The sequence below is a fragment of the Eretmochelys imbricata genome, chromosome 3, assembly GCF_965152235.1.
Source record: "Eretmochelys imbricata isolate rEreImb1 chromosome 3, rEreImb1.hap1, whole genome shotgun sequence".
Classification (NCBI taxonomy): domain Eukaryota; kingdom Metazoa; phylum Chordata; order Testudines; family Cheloniidae; genus Eretmochelys; species Eretmochelys imbricata.
In genome coordinates, this window is record NC_135574.1 from 179851213 (window position 1) to 179858069 (window position 6857).

Here is a 6857-nt window from a genome sequence, read left to right on the forward strand (position 1 = left end):
GTGTGTGTGAGGGGGACTTTTAAAAATGTGGCGATTTTCCTTCTTTTTATACACTCTCCTTATAGAAAGCTGACGGCTGTTATATAACCTCATGTAAGTCAGTTGTTGCCTTTTAAATTACACTCAAGTCTCACCAAGATGCACTGGACCAAATCAACATAGCTCCACTAACTTCAGCTTTTCTTTTGATTATTAAAGATGTGTGAAACGGTTCCATGGATGTTGCCTTCTACAGTTCATACTTTTGGTTACAGCCCGTTCCCATAACTGAATGAAAGCCAATCCTTTTGCAACAATCAGGATCGTTCTATTAAGGCCATGTAGTTTGTGGCATTCTAGTGTGCAGATCCTCAACTGCTGCAGATATATGCCTCATCTTGGGCTAAAGGGTGAAGATGACCGATGGAAGTCAGGAGCTATCAGTGCCGGCCCACCACTAGCTTCTTAATCACTTAGGATGGCAGTACTGACACAGAGGCGGAGATACTGTCTTCAGAATTTGCACTAGAAGAGGCTTTGCTAGATCTACCAGCTCTGCAAGATGTCTTTCAAGGAGCACTTGATTCAAAATATTCACAAAAAGGAGCATGGTCACGCCCACAAGAAGATTACTGTGGTTGGGATTGTTACAGTGAGCATAGTGTGTGCAATTAGTATCCTGAAAAAAGATTTGGCTGATGATGCTTTTGTTGATATCTTGGAGGACAAGTTGAAAGTAGAGATACTGGATCTCCAGAAAGGCAGTCTCTTTTTTAGAATATCAAAGACTGTCTCTGTCAAAGATGACAGTATGATGGCACACTCCAAGCTGGTTATCATTACTGCTAGTGCTTCCAGCAAGGAGGAGAGAGTCAAAGTTCTTAACTTGGTCCAGCACAACATCTTAAAATGTATCATTGTCACATTGTCGAACTGACTGCCCAACTGCAAGCTGCTTCTTGCCTCAAATCCAGTGGATATTTTGACCTATGTAGTCTGGAAGATGAGTTGCTTTCCTAAACACCGTGTTTTTGATAGTGCTTCAATCTGGACCTCTGCACATTTCTGTTATCTCATGGGAAAAAGACTGAGCATCCGTAGTCTGGGTGCATCACAGGTGAACAGGGAGACTGTAGTGTACCTGTTTGGAACGGGAATGAATATTGCTGGTGTCTCCCTGAAGGCTCTTCACCCTGACATAGGAGCTGATATACTCAAGCAGAACTGGAAATAAATCCATAAACAAGTAGCGGACAGTGCCTATGAGGTTATCAGAATGATGGAATATGGATCCAACTAGAACTATTACAAAGATCACTTAGGAGATAGGGGTTAGACATTTGATATTGAAAAATATTTCACAACACCTCTTTTAGAAACAATAGGCTTTGTTTGTGATTTTGAGTTTGTGCTCAAACTATACTTGGATCATTAGCCCACACTTCAGTAACAAGCTCCCCCCACAGGTCACAGAGATGCCGTAGAGGCATGCCACAGCAATTACTGCAGTGACAACATCACCCCAATCCCAACCTATACTCATGCACTATTTCCCACATTTATGTTCCTCACCTCCTGTTCCTTTTTCTGCAGGGCAGTTGCATCAGTTCCAATGGTAAAAACCATGCACCTGAGGATCTAACAGAGTTTATCCCATAGTATTTTTTTCCACAGTGTTACTGCATATTGTATAAGTTAAAGAGCAGCACTTGATGCATATTTATGTGGCATTTTGGTATCCTCAGATCAAGATCAAGGGAAATATCATAAATAGAAGCACTCGGATCTTTGAAATTCATTGGTTTCATGGTGTGTACAGTTATAACAAGACTGTTATTACATTCTCCTTTTTGAATCATTTATGGCTCCATCAACTGAATGTTATCATATTAAATCTATTTCATTTCTCTAGATATTTCAAACAATGATCTGGATTCAATAAATGTGTTGGAAAGAAATATTTCTAAATAACATATTTTATATAAAATTATATATATTTATTGAACTATGTAATTTGGAAGGTTTTTTTTCCAACATATGCCATGAATCCAGGTATGGTATATATATAATGTATATATATAGGTATATATAATGTATATATATAATGTAGTTACTTGAATGTCAGTAACTGGAAGAAAACATTGGTCAAACTGTCACTGGAAAATCAACTAATCTTTTTTTTTAATATTAACAAGCTTTCTAGTACAAAGCAGCAGTCTAAAGCTCGGTGAAATCAGTGTGACTCCTTTCCCTGGCTTCAATAGGATTTGGATTGGGCCTTGTGTAACAAGAATTGGTATAATAGCCAGAGGGAAGTAAGTGGCTTTACAAATTAAACAAACCACAGAGCAAAGAAAAGGGGACATGGGTGAAATAGGAGTGGATCCAGGGGTTCAGACTGATCACTTCTTCTAACCATTCTGCTTATTATTCTGAATACACTCACCAAACTGTTCTGCATGGTTACCAAACATAGGTTTTGAATGTATTATACAGAACAACTTAAAAAAAAAACTGCTTCCTTTTCTATTCATGAAAAAAGTGTCACTATATTACAGCACTGCCAAAAAAAAATCAAATCTCTATTTTAGTCGATAGAAATAAAATGCAATTAGGAAAGACAGATGATAAACATGTTTCCTCATCCACACATCTAGAATATTTATTAGGGCTGTTGATTAATTGCAGTTAACTCATGTGATTAACTAAAAAAATGTAATCACGATTAAAAAATTAATCACGATTAATTGCAGTTTTAATTGCACTGTTAAATAATAGAATACCAATTGAAATTTATTAAATATTTTGGATGTTTTTATATATGTATATATATGTATATTGTATTCTGTGTTATAATTAAAATCAAAGTGTATATTATTATTGCTTACTAATATTTGCTCTGTAAAAATGATAAACAAAAGAAATAGTATTTTTCAGTTCACCTCATACAAGTACTGTAGTGCAATCTCTTTGCCGTGAAAGTGCAACTTACAAATATAGATTTTGTTTTGTTACATGACCGCACTCAAAAACAAAACAATGTAAAACTTCAGAGCCTACAAGTCCACAAAGTCCTACTTCTAGTTCAGCCAATCGGTAAGACAAACAAGTTTGTTTACATTTAAGGGAGATAATGCTGCCCTCTTCTTATTTACAATGTCACCAGAAAGTGAGAACAGGCATTTGCATGGAACTTTTGTAGCCATCATTGCAAAAGGTATTTACATGCCAGATATGCTAAACGTTTGTATTCCCTTTCATGCTTCAGCCACCATTCTAGAGGACATGCTTCCATGCTGATCACACTCATTAAAAAAATAAGCGTTAATTCAATTTCTGACTGAACTCCTTGGGGCAAAATTGTATGTCCCCTGCTCTGTTTTAACTGCATTCTGCCATATATTTCCTGTTATAGCAGTCTCTGATGATGACCCAGCACATGTTGTTCATTTAAGAACACTATCACTGCAGATTTGACAAAACGCAAAGAAGGTACCAATGTGAGATTTCTAAAAATAGCTACAGAATTCAACCCAAGGTTTAAGAATTTGAAGTGCCTTCCAAAATCTGAGAGGGACGAGGTGTGGAGCTTGCTTTCAGAAGTTTTAAAAAAGCAACACTCTGATGCAGAAACTATAGAACCTGAACGACCAAAAAAGAAATTCAACCTTCTGCTGCTGGCATCTGACTCCGAAAATGAAAATGAACTTACATCGGTCTGCACTGCTTTGGATAGTTATAAAGCAGAACCCATCATGTACGCATGTCTTCTGGAATGGTGGTTGAAGCATGAAGGAACATGTGAATCTTTAGTGCATCTGGCACGTAAATATCTTGTGACGTCAGCTACAACGTTGGCATGAGAGTGCCTGTTCTCATTTCAGGTGACATTGTAAACAAGAAGCAGGCAGCATTATTGCCTGCAAATGTAAACAGACTTGTCTGTCTGTGCGATTGGTTGAATAAGAAGTAGGACTGAATGGACTTGCAGGCTCTAAAATTTTACATAGTTTTATTTTTGAATGCAGTTTTTTTTGTACATAAATCTCTATTTCTAAGTTCAACTTTTATGATAAAGATATTGCATTACAGTACTTGTATTAGGTGCATTGAAAAATACTGTTTCTTTTGTGTTTTTTTTACAGTGCAAATACTTGTAATCAAAAATAAATATAAAGTGAGCACTGTACACTTTGTATTCTGTGTTGTAATCGAAATCAATATATTTGAAAATGTAGAAAACATCCAAAAATAATTAAATAAATGCTATTCTATTATTAACAGTGCAATTATTCACAGTTACTTTTTTAATTGCTTGACAGCCCTAGTATTTATTAATCATTAATGTCTATTTAATGCTTTCTTCAGCACCAGTATGCTTAGTTCTATACACTACACAAAAATACAGCTAGTTACTGCCCCAAAGAGTATTTGTAAAAGACACACAGGGTGAACTGGAAAAGACACAGAAGACAGGGTGAACTGGAAAATACAGAAGATTTGTTTGTATTAGGTTTGATGCAAACCCCATGGAGGTCAACAAAAAGCCACCCATTAACATCAGTGGATTTTGGATCCAGCTGTTTATTTTAATAATTAATATGGCCCTGATCCACAAGGGGACTTAGGCGTTACATTGCTCAGTGTCACATCACTAACTTTTGGTGCCTAGCCATCCAGTGGAATCCACAAATCCTGAGGTAGACACATAGGCCCCTTTACAATGAATGTAGAGAGATAGGTGCATGAGAAAGGGATCTACAAAAGCCAGCATGCTAGGTGGGGAATCATTTAAGACAGCCAATGGCAGATGCTGATGAAAGAGATGTGTCCTAAGCCCCGATTCTCTCACAGAATTAGGCACCTATCTCTGCTTGGTTTCAGAGTAACAGCCGTGTTAATCTGTATTCGCAAAAAGAAAAGGAGTTCTTGTGGCACCTTAGAGACTAACCAATTTATTTGAGCATGAGCTTTCGTGAGCCACAGCTCAGCTGTGGCTCACGAAAGCTCATGCTCAAATAAATTGGTTAGTCTCTAAGGTGCCACAAGAACTCCTTATCTCTGCTTGGGATCCATAGCTGGGGACCCTTCTCCTAATGCAGGGGTAGGCAAACATTTTGGCCTGAGGGCCACATCAGGGTTCTGAACTGTATAGAGGGCCGGGTAGGGAAGGCTGTGCCTCCCCAAACAGCCTGGCCCCAACCCCCTATCCTCCTCCTCCCACTTACCACCCCCTGACTACCCCCCTCAGAACTCCTGACCCATCCAACCACCTCTTCCCCGTGTCCCTGGACCGCCCCCTCTTGGGACCCCCACCCCTAACTGCCCCCCTGGGGCCCTACCCCCTATCCACCCCCCCCTCCACCCCGCTCCCTGTCCCCTGACTGCCCCGACGCCTATCCACACCCCCGCCCTGTGACAGGCCCCCTAGGACACCCGTGCCTATCCAACTGCTCCCTGTCCCCCAGGACCCTCTGCCCCTTTCCAATCCCCCCACTCCCCGCCCCCTTACCATGCCACTCAGAGCACCAGGACTGGCAGCGGCGCTGTCTGGCTGGAGCTAGCCCCACGGACGTGCTGCCCGGCAGGAGCTCCCAGCCCTGCCACCCAGAGCGCTGGCAGCACAGCGAGCTGAGGCTGCAGGGGAAGGGGGACAGCAGGTGAGGGGCCGCGAGCCAGCCTCCCCAGCCGGGAGCTCAAGGTTTGCTCACCTCTGTCCTAGTGTCATATGGTTTAGGCACCTGCCTAACTCCAAGCAAAGTGGGTGGGGAGAAGGAATGAGGAGCAGCAGGAGAGCTCCCTTATAACCTTTGGTCCAGTGGTTAGGGAATTCAGCTGTAATGTGGGACACCCTGGTTCAATTTACCCTACTGCCTGATGAAAAGAATGGATTTAAGCAGGGGTCTCCCACCTCTCAAGTGAGTGCCCTAACTACTGAACTATAGAGTGATTAGCTCTCTGTCTCAGGCCCAATTAAGATTTAATCATTTAGTATGAAGTGGAATGGCTTCAACAAGAGAGTCCTGCAGCCATGGCGACACCATGGGGGAGGAAACGTAAGGCTAAGGGTCTGGAACCCCCGGCCCCAACGTCTTTAGCTGGTAGAGAGCTAGATGATGCCGTTTGTCACATCTGTCGGGATTATTTGACAGACCCGGTGACTATAGAGTTTGGGCACAACTTCTGCCGGGGCTGCATCACCCAGCGCTGTGCGGGAGTGAAGACAGCTGCCTGTCCTCAGTGTGGAGAAACGTTCCAGAAAAGAGCCTTCAGGCCCAACACACAGCTGGGCAACATAATACAGTTCATCAAACAATGGGGCTTAAAGCCCGGACAAAGGGGAAGGGAAGGGAATGTCTGTGAGGAACATGGCAAAGAGCTCACATGGTTCTGTAAGAAGGATATCAAAGCTCTTTGTGAGGATTGCAAAGGATCCCCAGCTCACCGCTCTCATACTGTGATTCCCATGGGAAAGGCTGCCCACGAGTCCAAGGAGGAGGCAAGCACATCAAGCAGGAGTGGAAATGTGAACTTTCAGGAACAGGAAGCCATTTCTACTCAACTGCACGAGCTCAGAGAGATGCTGCGATGTGAACTGGAGAGGAGAAAGTGGCGCATCTTGCAGAGAAAGAGAGGTTAGAGAGGCTGCAATCTGAACTGGAGAGCGAGAAAGACAAACTCCAGGCTGAGCTCAGGTGGAGAAGCGCCCAGCTTTACACAGAGGACAGAAGCAACTTTGTGGGTACAAAGTGCAAGCTCATCTCCATATTGGAAGAGAAGGATCAAGGTCTGGAACAACAGGTATCGACCCTGCATTGCATAAGAGAAACTGAAGATTTCCTGGACAGACGTCAGGATATGCTTCTACAGGCACGAGA

General features: G+C 42.1%; 1 pseudogene; it reads left to right on the forward strand.

Annotated features, from left to right (window-relative positions):
- The first annotated feature begins 541 nt into the window (after positions 1-541).
- Positions 542-1279, forward strand: LOC144262442 (L-lactate dehydrogenase A chain pseudogene; annotated as a pseudogene).
- Positions 1280-6857: the final 5578 nt, after the last annotated feature.